This window comes from Silurus meridionalis, chromosome 9 (assembly GCF_014805685.1).
Source record: "Silurus meridionalis isolate SWU-2019-XX chromosome 9, ASM1480568v1, whole genome shotgun sequence".
NCBI lineage: Eukaryota > Metazoa > Chordata > Actinopteri > Siluriformes > Siluridae > Silurus > Silurus meridionalis.
The window spans coordinates 4,853,730-4,867,250 of record NC_060892.1 but is presented as its reverse complement, the minus strand read 5'-3'; the positions used below and the strand labels follow the sequence as shown (position 1 = coordinate 4,867,250).

Below are 13,521 nucleotides of genomic sequence, written 5' to 3'. Positions count from 1 at the left end.
ATGATTTCTGTTGCAACTGGAGTTAGTGAGCTCTCCCATGACCCAGACTCAACGCGCTACAACGACTTGTATCTAAACAGTAGCCGACCAAGAAAGTCATTGTTCACTGTCTTCCTCCTTCCTTTCACAACTATTTCTCTCGGGAGTTTATCTTTTGCCATCGTCGTGCGTTAAAAAAAAACTTTTTTTGCTCCCGATGCCGTGCAGCTCAGAACACAGGTGAGGTGCGTTTTTTCGTTTCCGTTCGGAAATATCATTAGTCTAATATTATGGGGTTCAGTTTTTTGGCTTGAAGTTTGTGAAACCGGGAAAAACCCAGGAAAAATCCATAAATTAGCCGCTTCGTTGTTTAAGCCGCGGGGTTCAAAACGTAGAAAAAAGTAGCGGCTTATAGTCCAAAGAAATACGGTACTTTCTTCTCATTGCACACCGTTTTGAGCCCATCGAGATATTTCCTGTCACTGCTCGGCTTTTTCAACCTGCCGCTGGTGTTTAATTTCCTGGCTCTAACACACCACAGACGTAGGCTAGTTTACGAAGCTAACAACGAGCAGGCAGAAGGCAAAAAGAAGTCTGGGGTTAACGCGGATGAGATAGAGGGAGTCAGGGATGTAAACATGACTGGGAACAGACACATTCCTGATCACCTGATCATCATCTTTTCTTTGCTTGTGTTTTATATGGTGGATGTTTAGCCTGAATACATTTATTAGGATTGAAGGATTACTTAAGCTCAAAGTCAGAGCCCAAACCTCTTTGCTTTAATTTGAGTAAAAAAAAAAAATGTCAGTATTCTATCTTTTAGTTTTAAAATCTTTTAAAATATGATCTGTACTTTTACTCGAGTGAAGGATGTGTGTGCTTTTGCCATTTTTGGTGTTGCTATTTACCGCTCTGTCCAGCCCATTTTGTCTGATTGACAGCTGTGTGCTCTTCCGTTGTTCTGAAAAAGAAAAAAAAATGCAAAAGCTTTTTTTTTATATATATATATATATATATATATATATATATATATATATATATATACACACTATATACACACTACCAGTGTCCAACAACAGAAACCTAGTAATACATTAAATCCCCCCTTAACTCTTTATTTAAACAGAAAAATTACAACATCCAATGCTTTTACTGTTGTAACTGGATGTGGTGTTGTGAGTCCATGATGTAATGTTGGCAGTTTTTATATATATATATATATATATATATATATATATATATATATATATAGCGGTATACAACTAAAATTAATTGAATTGGAAAATTGGAACTTTTTTCCTGCACCTCTAATCCTAACACCTGATATTTGAAATGTTCAGGTTTATAATTGGGCATTAAACACAGTCTGTGAGGGAATTGCCGTTCTATCATTTTGGTTTCACCAAGGTTAAGCTGAAGCTCGGTTTCGGTTACAGAGTAAAAAATAGTGTTCTCAGTGCTGATTAGCATGTTTCTGGCGGCAGAACGTACAAATCAGTCCCTCTGTCTCAGCACGATCCAGGTCTTTGACCTTTTCCACCATTCTGTGAAGACTGTGTGCATTGATTGAAGTGCACCAATTACATACTTCACGAAAACTTAGATAATTCTAGGAGTCGGGTGGAATTCGGGCTGAAGATAATGAGAGCATTGTTCTGGAGCAGGGTGTGCCATCACACACATTCTGTTTGTTAGCAGATGGACCGGAGCCACAGCATGCGAAGAGGACAGAGGAACAGGACGACGCCTGGGATGGCGTTGAAATTGCAGATTACGGCGTCCTGCGGCTCAGCAACGAGCAGACTCGTCTTTTCTCCCTCTTCTCCACAGGTACGCAGAGTCCTCGAACCAGCATATGCAATTGCAGGTTTTACCTTTCCAACCTGTCAGTTCTGAACAAATCCGTTCATCTGCTTTACATCCGCGTCGTACGAAGGTTTGATGCCGCTCCAGAGAATTGACATTAAATTACCTTCTTTAGAAAGCACTTAGGTTATGATGACACTATGAGCATTTTTGTAATCTATCGGCTTCTTATAGTGTACACCCTGAGGAAAAATGTCTGTGTGTGTTTGTGTGTTTGTGGTAGATTCAGATGAGGAGCTCCCAGCGATTAAACATGGCGAGGCAATCACAGACAGACGCAGCACATTCCAGCCTCATTTGGCTGTTGTAGTGACACCTAAACAGGTATGGGAAAATTAACAGTACACAGTGCCATAGTTTGCCACGGTATACAAAAATGCCAGAGTCTCTCACCTCATTATAAAGTATAACAGCATGTCACAAAGGAACATGAGTAGATACACACACGCACACAAACACTTATTAAGTCACTGATTACCAGTCCCAAAGGCATTGCACAATGTTATATTTTCTCTACTCGAGTACACCTTGCTCAGCTTGAGGGATATGTACTGAGTTGAAGTGACGAAAATTAAATTGCAGTGTACATATTAAAGACCCATGCTAGCAGATGAAAAGGGAATGTGAAACTATTTGAGGGATTTAATTTTCTCTTGATCTCGACCTAACAAACATTGTTCCTCGTAATCAGTACTTAATTTTTCTGCGTATCCAACAACTCGTTATGTCGAGATCACAATACAATAACAAAGAAAAGTTGATTATAATGCATGGCCTCTTAGGACTGTAAAATCATTGTTTTCAGAGGCTACATTTCTCATGGTTTCGTTGTTTAATCATTGAAACCCAATGTATCATTTTTTTTTTTAAACAATTTTTCAGTTCAAAATCATTCATAAACCCAATACATCAAGTTTGTAATCAGTGTAATCAACCTGTTCAACCCGCTCCAGCCTCAGATTTCCGTTCTTGACGGACAGGAGTGATGTTCTTCTGCAGTTGTGTAGACAAGCCGCTCAAAGTTTGACACATGATCTGAGATGCTTTTCACTTTTCAAAAACCATTAGTTTCCTGCTCTACATGGTTGTAAATGGGGTGTGATTTGAGTTACTATAGATTTCCTGTCAGCGCAAACCAGCCTGGCCATTCTCCTGTGACCTCTCTCATCAACAAGGTGTTTCCACTCGCAGTAACCTCTGCTCATTGGATGGGGAATGGTTTTTTGCACAATTTTGTCTGTGTGAAAATCCCAGGTGATCTGCAGTTTCTGATAGGGTCAAACCAGCCCATCAGGCAGCAACAACCAAGCCAAATTCAGGGTCTCCGAAATCACGTTTATGCGTAGTGTAATGTTTAAAATAGGGCTGTAAAAGGTACACGTATTCATTCTAAACTTTTTCGGTACAGGGCTTTCGGGTTTCGGTGCACATGTGACTTAAAAACCGAAGTACTACCGAATCATGAATTTTGTGTACACCCCTAGTTTAAAGCCATCTTTGAATAGTCCCATCGTTAAATAGTTGCAAATGGACAAAAATGATAGTTAAACAGTATTTAAAATTATTAAAAAATTTATATGCAATTAGTAAATAATAATCTTTTCAGCTTTCATTTTTATTACTTTGTTGTAAGACCATTTTACAGACATTTTATTAAAACATTTTCAACATATTTTGTACAGTGGACGAGAAGTGCAAAACAAATGAACGAATCAGAAAGCGAATAAACAACAAACCGGAAAAGATAGGTGTAGTTTGCAAATTGAAGGTGTAATGCTCATTGGACATGACATCTCTCATTCAAGATATACAGGAAGTACAACAGGCTGCAGGAGAATGTTGGCAGGTGTTCCACTATTAATAAAATCGAGTTTAAAGTAACGCAGAACTTCACACACGTACAAGAATCAAAGTTATAAGATACACAATTTCCTACTTCCTGTATATCTTGACTGACAGATGTTTCATCCAGTGAGCTGTAAGTATTCTATTTACAAACTATTTTATTTGGCTGCTGATTTTGTTTTCTGATTTGTTTTTGCATCTGTTATTTTGTTTTTGAATTTGTTAGTTTGTTTATCAATTTGTTCCTTTTTTTGATGATTTCTTATTTTCTTTTCTGATTTGTTATTTTGTTTTTGATTTATTTAATATTTTTGCTGATTTTCTATATTGTTTTCTGATTTGTTTATTTGTTTTGCATTTGTTATTTTGTTTTTGCATTTGTTTTTGTTTTAAATTTGTTAGTTTGTTTTTCAATTTGTTCCTTTTTTGATGATTTCTTATTTTCTTTTCTGATTTGTTATTTTGTTTTGATTTATTTAATATTTTGCTGATTTTCTATATTGTTTTCTGATTTGTTTATTTGTTTTTGCATTTGTTATTTTGTTTTTGAATTTGTTTTTTGTTTTTAAATTTGTTAGTTTGTTTTTCAATTTGTTCCTTTTTTTGCTGATTTCTTATTTTGTTTTCTGATTTGTTCATTTGTTTTTGAAGTTGTTTTGCAGTTCTCAGTCACCATCATTTTGTTCTAAAATCTTAAAAATGTTTCCTTGACCAGCATCATTTCCACCTGAATTGTCTGGTAATGTCAGACCCTGTCTTTGAAAACAAACTGTTGTATTCTCAAATCCCATGGTGACCCCTGAGCTGCTTTTCTCCTGCTGAACTTCGGAGTTCCCTCAGTGGATTGAAATCTGCTTAACCGATAAATCGCTTTGGCCAAACGAGTAAATGAAGAAATGGAAATGTGGAGTCTCTCTACCGGGATTGGGAAAGAGAGTCCCAGTATTCCTAGAGTTAAAAGACTTGCCAGTAGCCAATCCCTGCTGACGGTTGAAAGTTATTTGGGAAAAAACAGCCTCCGTGTCATTATGGAGTATTTCACACACTTTGCCCTCAGTAAAAAAGTGCTTCTTGCTTATTCCTTGTGGAACCTAGTGAGATGTCAACTTGTTTAGAAATTCCTCTTGATTCTCTCCCATGCGAGCCCTTACAATTTATGTTTGGGCTTCCCTGAAGCACAAAAAAACACTCTTGGCAGATTCTTCCGGATTTATCTACCCAGCAGCAGATAACTTATTCACATGTCTTCGATGGATCACTGCTGTTTCAATGATACGGATCTGTGCTCGGGTTTTCATCCTGTCAGACAAGGAGATGAGTTCCTTACTCCAGAGAAACGTCTGTGATTCTGTCGTGACAGCTTGTTGAGAAAAAAGGCGTGAAAGAGAGCAACTTTACACCAACCTAAATTTCTATTTACATTTATTTTATTATTAAAAGAAAAACATCTCTAATATATGTGAATTCAGGATTTACTGGCGACATCAGAGTTCACACTCAAATCAGTGTGAAGTGTGACGATCAAGGCTGGGGTGTGTCAGAAAGTCTCTTCAATCACAAAATCAGCTCTATTTAAAGACGGATGTCGGTATCAAACAAGCAAGTGCTTAGAAAAAATTTAAGACCTTAGCATGTAAAAGTCCATTTTTTTGCTTATTGATTTACTTTTGTTTTGGCTTCTGGAATCCTCTTCCTTTGTTTCTCTTCTTTCTTTTTTATTGCTTCTGAATTTTTTGCAATTGGTCCAAATGTATCCAAACAGGCTCAAGAAAACCCAGCAAGGTTCAAATGTCTTCAATTGTTTCTTTTCTGTTTGTTCCTTTTAGTATATCCTCTCAAGGGTCAATACCATAAAATTAAAACTTGGATATATTTTAGAGTAGTGTATGTGCAGCTTGTATAGCAGTACAGATTTACTGTCCTCTGAAAATAACTTAACATGCAGCCATTATTGGTGGTAGCCATGGTGGTGGTAGCATCATGGTTTGGGGCTGCATTAGTGCTGCTGGTACTGGGGAGCTGCAGTTCTTTGAGGGGGAGGATTCCAACATGTACTGTGACATTCTAAAGCAGAACATGATGCCCTCAGAACCTGGGTTGAACAGCAGTTTTTCCAACATGACAACGACCCCAAACACACCGCCAAGATGACAAATGCCTTGCTGAAGGTGAAGGTGATGAAGTGGCCAAGTATGTTTCCAGACCTATTGAGCACCTGTGGAGCATCCTCCAGTGGAAGGAAGAGGATCACAGCAACAACCTGTGCAGCTCTGGTGAATTTAATGCCCAGGAGGATTAAGGCAGTGCTAAATAACAGTGGTGCTCACGCTAAATATTGACACTTAGAACAAAGTTCACTTAGGGTGTACTCACTTTTGTTTTGACACTAATGACTGTATGTTGAGTAAGTTTTTTTTTTTTTTTTTTTTTTAGAGAACAGCAAATCTGTACTGCTGTACATTACAACACAGATTATCTCATTATGGCACCTGTTAGTATGTGGGAAATATTAGGCAGCAAGTGAACATTTTGTCCTCAAAATTAATGGGCGAGCGTAAGGATTTAAGCGAGTTTGAAAAGGGCCAGATTGTGATGGCTAGACGACTTGGTCAGAGTATCTCCAAAACTGCAGCTCTTGTGGGATGTTCTCGTTCTGCAGTGGTCAGTATTTATCAAAAGTGGTCAAAGAAAGGAACAGTGGTAAACTGGCAATGGGGTCACCTTTTATATAATTTCTTATATATATTTTTTATTTTTATTTTTTATTAGAAATATAATAGAAATATAATAGAAATATAAGTGGTAGATCCATAATACATACATAATCATTTGAGCATACAGCGCTACATCATAGTAATGATTTATTTAAAGATTATAATAAATACATTCATAATTAAATAAAGGAGAGGGAAAAATAGAGAGAGAGAGAAAAAGCAAGTAAATAAAACAAATACAAAAAGGCAGAAAACTTGGATTCTAAGAGACTTAAAGTAGGTATTAAAAGGAAACTTTTACCAGAACATATTTACCACTTTGAGAAAATACATGCTGTCAAAAAAAGTAATTGATATGTAGTTGAAGGCTTCTCATGCCTAGCTAATGATCAAGTGAAGCATGAAATACCCAGCTGTTTTGGACGTAAACCGAGACCAGAAATTGTTATAGCAGAACATAAGGTAAGATGCAGAAGGTTAATACTGATCCTAAGCACCTTAGGCATAATTGTAAAATAATTAACCCAGTCTTTTTGCACCACAACATATTATTCAAATAACATTGAGACACTCAATATCTACAGTATCATATCCGTTATCTATAGTAATAAATATTTCTCAAGATCAGGGGGATTATTATTTTATCTTAAAAAAGACACTCCGGGAATAATCTTTTTTCTTGCTTATGTAAGATGTTTGCTTCTAGAAACGTTTTTTTCGTTTTACATAAATAAAAAAATTAGAAAGATTGCTGAAATTTTCATATAATAAGTATAAAAAAAAAAAAATATCCCAAGCAAAATGACTTCGGAGAATCCAAAGTTTCAGGGGAAGAAAACATTTAGACACAATATTGGCAGTAGAATCTGTTTTGACTTTTTTTTTTTTTTTTCTTCTTTTATTAATTTTGGGCTTTTGTTTATCATGTAAAAATTTCAGACATCTTTATTTTTACTTTTTGTTTTACTCTTCACTTTCTGTGCTCCTCATCAATGCTATTTTCTCATATTTCTCATCACTTTTGCACTCAAATTAGCTTTACTTTTGATAAATTGGTCGCACCAATCAATATATTTTAAAATCCTATTTTATCCACCAATGGCACATGCAGCTGAATTCTAGTTAATAGTTTTTAATGCTTACTTGTTTAACCCCATTGCTAGCTAGTCCGTCATCCTATCATGGAACTGAGCATCTCACTGTCATAATGAGACTCTTTAGATATTCATCATAAATTACAAATCCTCTAGTAAATAATTGCACCAGAGCTTCTTCTTCTTGTGGGTATGCCTTTTTTGGTGTTGGAGGCTTCATGTTCCACTGCAAGGAATAGATGTGTAATTGGTATTCAGCTCACATGCTGGTTCATTGTACAGACAAGACTCTGGGGATGTGAATGTTGGGGATGCAGACAGTTATTAGTGTTTGTGTTTTGTGTTATTTATTTATTTGCTTTAGTTTTTCTTTTTGCCAGGCTGTCTCTGGACATCACTTTGTCTGATCCTTGTCTTTGCCACAGTGTAGGCGACAACGCCTAATGAGCCCTGTCTCACTATGCACACACACTTCTGTTGGAGTTTAGAGACTTCAGGAGCTGCCGCCTCATGCCAAAGTGTTTTCCCCCAAGCTTTTACCATCTGGATGGCACGTTTTGCTCAGACTCTGTTTAGCTTGAGCATTGATTGAGTTGGCATTTTATCAGCTGCGCCCATCATATAGGTCTGTTTATAGGGGCCAGATTTAGGGTCTGATATAATAACTGTATTTGTTTGGTAGCTCAGTGGTGAAGGCTTTGGGTTACTGACCAGTCAGTAAGCCCCAGTATTGCCAAGCTGCCACTATTGTGGCCCTTAAACAAGGTTCCTAACTATCTGTGCTCCAAGGGTAACATGTCCGATCCTGTGCTCTGACAGTTTCCTAACATGGCTGGGATAAATGGAGAAAGAATTTCACTGTGCTGTAATGTACATGTGACAAGTAAATGCATCTATCAACTGAATATAAGCCCTACAGTATGAGGAATTATTGCAGTGTTCAAATGATATGTACATTCTGGCTCTTAAGAGTTGCTCAAATTTAGTTAGCTAATGATGTGTGCAAGACACCATTTTTGTTTGTCCACAATATTTATACAGTTTCCCAAAAACTAATTTAAAACACTGCAACCAGGGAGTTGATAAACTGTGCCCCATTTATTTTTGTGTGTATTATGTACTCTAGCATTCAAATTGCATAAATATAAAAAACAAAGTGTACTAACAAAAACTTAAGACTGTTTCATTGGAAACAATAGAGCAATCAATAGCTTTTCTTGTGAATACACTCCGCAGTACGGACAGTTTTTTTCCCCTCTCTCTCCAGTTTTAAGCTGCATCTGGTTGCGAGTCAGATTAGAATATTTCGCTTTGTGTCATAATGGTGGAAATTGCATTTTTAAAAATTCTCTATCTTTTTTTATTACAACAAAATAACATCGAATTATCTCCGCTAAGACTGAGCGAGCACTCGGTCTTCACCCGCTGGCATTTTTTTCTTTTCTTTTCTTTTCCTCTGGAGACGTTGTTAGTGTTTGTAGATATGTAATATCTTGAGTATTTGAAAACCCTTTTGGAGTAGAGATGGGAATGTTTGCCTGTTGACTTTAAGTATTTGTGTTGTGAATGTTATACTGTATATTTGATAGAACACACTATGCTTGAAGTAAAAGTCTTTTATCTAAATAACAATATGAGTAAGTTGGGGGGGGGGACTAATTAAGTAGCACACATTTCTACTCATGTTTGTATGTTAATTCCATACTATATATGTAAAACATGTATAGTAATGTCAAGTCAAGTTTATATCTAGCGCTTTTCACAACAGACATTGTCTCAAAGCAGCTTTACAGAAATCAACAGTCAAGGTAAATGGTGTGCATTTATCCCTGATGAGCAGCCGTGGCGACTGTGGCAAGGAAAAACTCCCTTAGATGTTATGAGGAAGAAACCTTGAGAGATCCAGACTCAAAAGGGGAACCCATCCTCATTTGGGTGACATCAAGAGTGTGATCATAAATCTTTCAACAATACAAAACACTGGAGAGTGAGAACTAACATGAGCACTGGAGTGTAAGATCATAAGTAATGTTCTTTCTACATTCATATACAGTCATTATGGTAATAAAACTAGGAGCTACTGAGCAACTCGTAAAATAGCTCAACATTTGCGATCGTCACAGATCCAACACCAGCTTCTCCATGCCAGAGCTTTTAAACACTCCAGGAGGTTCAATGTCCAAACTCCACACATGAAGTGGGATCCAGCTGGCACTGGTACGTCTCTGGGTGGTACGGGAAGTTCGCGAGTTCCGCATCTATTTCTTTAAAGGTTAATAATCTTCATGAGGTGGGACGTGACTGGAGCTGGCCAAACCTCAGGATGCCTCGGGATGGGGAGAGAAAGAGAAGCAGTGGAGAGAAATTAGCGTAGCTGCTGTTCATGATATTAACAGCACAAGTTGATAATGTGCATGTAATGTAGTACATTTTCATTTTGCTTTATGTCTATCAAGTGTAATCTATCCGCAGCTTGGTTTCACACAGAATTATGGCTTCAGTCCAGTTTCTTTGAACACAGTGTTAATCCGCGATCACATTAGACATTTGGCAAAACTTCTTGATACCTGCTGCGAAAATGGGTAAGCGCATGTCTTAAATATGCTGCGACACTCCACTATAATCAGCGTTTCTGTGTCCCTGCACCCATAAACTTAAATACTCTTCATTAAATGTGCTAATTTCATAATGCAGAATGTCATTCCTGCACCAGCAACTTATAAGCACTATATGAAGTACTTTCTACTAAATGGAAGTTATTAAAAGTAATGTTTATAGAAAAAAAAACTAGGTAACACTTAATGGAATTCAATAGAAGCATGAAACTCGATTATTAATTTTAATTTCCACCTCCACTCTTGAGTACCTGTGCAAGAATTTTACCTCAGAAATATAAAGGAAAATATAGTTTACATATAATTCCATATAACTTTTATAACTTATTAGAAATAATAATCTGTATGCACTGCACAAAAACCACACCAGATACCAACTTCCACACCGTCTGGTCATGCCTCACCACACAGTCTCTCAGGAAAAACATTCAGTGACCACATGTCATACTGTCTGAACTGTCACATCACAGCATCCGCAACACTGTGACCTCCCAGGGTTTTTACTCCACAGAATGCAAAATCATTAAAGTTGATCATTGCCACAGAAAACATTTCTTTTAAATTGGACACGACAACACAATTGCATACAGCTTTGCCCATGCAGTGACTTCATGTTTTACATTTAGGTGACTTTACTGACACCGAGTGTGTTGAGAAGATGTAGGGAGTATTTTGAGCAGCTGATAAATGAGGAAAATGAGACAGAGAGAAGGTTGGATGTGTGGAGATGGTGAAGCAGGAAGTGGATAGGATTAGTAAGGAGGAAGTGAGAGCAGGAATTAAGAGGATGAAGAGTGAAAAGTCGGTTGGACCAGATGACATACCAGTAGAAGCGTGGAGATGTTTAGGAGAGATGGCAGTGAAGTTTTCAACCAGATTGTTCAACAAGATTTTGAGAGAGGATGCATGAAAAATGGAGAAGGAGTTTGCTGGTAACATTTTTTAAGAATAAGGGAGATGTGCAGACCTGCAGTAACTACAGGGGAATAAAGTTGATCAGTTACAGCATGAAGTTATGGGAAAGAGTAGTGGAAGCCAGGCTGAGAGAAAAGGTGCAGTAGGAACGACAGACTGGTTCAATCGGCTCTGAGCTCTTTCCTGTTTGCAGTGGTGATGAAGAGGTTGACTGACAAGGTCAGACAGGAGTCTCTGTGGACTATGATGTTTGTGGAAGATATTGTTATTTGTGGTGAGAGTATGGAGCAGGTTGAGAAGAGCATGGAGAGGTGGAGGTACACGCTGGAGAGAAGGGAAATGAAAATCAGTAGGTGTAAGACAGAGTACGTGTGTGAATGAGAGGGAGGGCAGTGGAGTGGTGCGGTTGCAGGAAGAAGAAGGTGGTGAAGGTGGAGGAGTTCAGGTACCTTGGGTCAACAGTGCAAAGTAATGGAGAGTGTGTTGGAGAAGTGAAGAAAAGAGTGCAGGCAGGGTGGAGTGGGTGGAGAAGAGTGATAGCAGGAGTGATTTGTGATAGTAGAGTATCTGCAAGAGTGAAAGGGAAAGTTTATAGGACTGTGGTGGTTGTATGGATTAGATACAGTGGCATTGAGTAAAAAACAGGAGGTGGAGCTGGAGGTAGCAGAGCTGAAGATGCTGAGATTTTTTTGGGAGTAACGACGATGGACAGGATTAGAAACAAGTTTTACAGGGACAGCGCATGTAGGATGTTTTGAAGACAAGTCAATCATGACCTTTATAGTTTGGGAAGTCAGTGATGTGGGTCGAGATGACTGGTTGAATGAGAGTTTGTGTGTGTGTGTGTGTGTGTGTAAACATGTAATTGAGCACACCTGTGCTCAATCAGTAGCATGCATATGCAGAGTGTGAATGTGTGTGGTTTGGGAGCTGGAGTTTTTTTGGTGGCTGTTTTGGGAGAACGCAACGATCTAAGGTACCCAACTGGCTGTGATCTGACAGATTCTATACCTTAAGACGTCTAAAACCTTGGTAAACATTTTCTCACACAGTTAATGATATGCTTCGAAATTGTTGAATATCTATATAGCTTTTTATGTTATGATGTGCTACTTTGTTTTTTGTGTGTGTGTTATTTGTGTTGTTGGTACTTTATATTGTGTTGGGTTTATTTTTTTTTTTTTTGATGTCTTATTGGGTTGTGTTGCATTTTGCTATTTTATGTTATGTTGTATTATGTTCAAGTGTGGTGGTGGTCTTTTTTTTTTTTTATTTTTTTATGTTCCTTAATTAGTAGCTTGGATATGCAGGTTTGGGAATTTTAGTTTTTGGTGGTCATATTGTTAGCGCTCAGTGGTTGTTGCGATCTGAAGTACCCGGCTGGCTGTGATTTGGATATTCTGCCTAAAGACATCTAAAACCTTGCTAAATCTTTTATTACACATTTAATGCCATGCTTCAAAGTTACATTGTGAATAGCTATATTCCATTGTATCAATTTTGAATCAGCTCTGTAAAAAGTGTGTTATGTTTCACAGTCACAGTCGGAATAAAGTCTTTAGCGGTATTTTTCCTTTTTTTTCACTTCAGGGGGTTAAGCACATTATTTTGCAATAACTTTTACAATTATTACTGTAGTATTGAGTTTTCTCTCATCTGGTTTTCACTGCTGTTACAAATTCGGTTTCGTGCTGCCACACGTTTCATTTCACTTAATATAGACCTTAAAATGAATATTGTAAAAAACTCCCTTAGATGATGTGAGGACGAAACCTTGAGAGGAACCAGACTTAAAAGGGGAACTCATCTGATATCAATACAATACAAAGTACCAGAGTGTGTGATTATGAGTACCGTATTTTTCGGACTATAAGCCGCTACTTTTTCCTACGTTTTGAACCCCCCGGCTTAAACAACGAAGCTGCAAATTTATGGATTTTTCCTGGGTGTTTCCTGATTTCACAAACTTCAAGCCAAAAAACTGAACCCCATAACATTAGACCAATGAAATTTCCGAAAAACGTTTTTTTTTTTAAACGCATGACGATGCCAAAAGATAAACTCCAGAGAGAAATAGTTGTGAAAGGAAGGAGGAAGACAGTGAACAATGACTTACTTGGTCGGCTACTGTTTAGATACAAGCCGTTGTAACGCGTTGAGTCTGGGTTAAGGGAGAGCTCGCTAACTCCAGTTGCAACAGAAATCATATAAGCACAGACATGTTTCCAAAACTCATGCTTTTTATTTTTCTTAGCGTTACGGGTTATTCAAAGAAACTTCAAAATAATGACATTTTCCTCGTCTTGAACACATGCAGTAATAGCAGAAGAATGCAGTGGCATGCTATTCCCAAAATACCGCTATGCTCCTAAAGGAAGCGCAACATATTTCACCCGTTGCACCGTGTGTAACGCGTCTTTCGTTAAATGATGTGTAAAGTTCAATAGTGTAGACACTATGTGGCTTATAGACAGGTGCAGCTTATTTATG

The 13,521-nt window shown here is 37.7% G+C and overlaps 1 long non-coding RNA gene across 1 annotated transcript in view; it reads left to right on the top strand.

Annotated features, from left to right (window-relative positions):
* Positions 1–1,675: 1,675 nt before the first annotated feature.
* LOC124391198 overlaps positions 1,676–13,521 on the top strand; it is a 36,190-nt gene continuing 24,344 nt past the window's right edge. The window contains exons 1-2 of the long non-coding RNA XR_006926918.1: positions 1,676–1,812; positions 2,072–2,172. This is a non-coding gene — a long non-coding RNA (uncharacterized LOC124391198). The remainder of the gene's footprint in view (positions 1,813–2,071; positions 2,173–13,521) is intronic.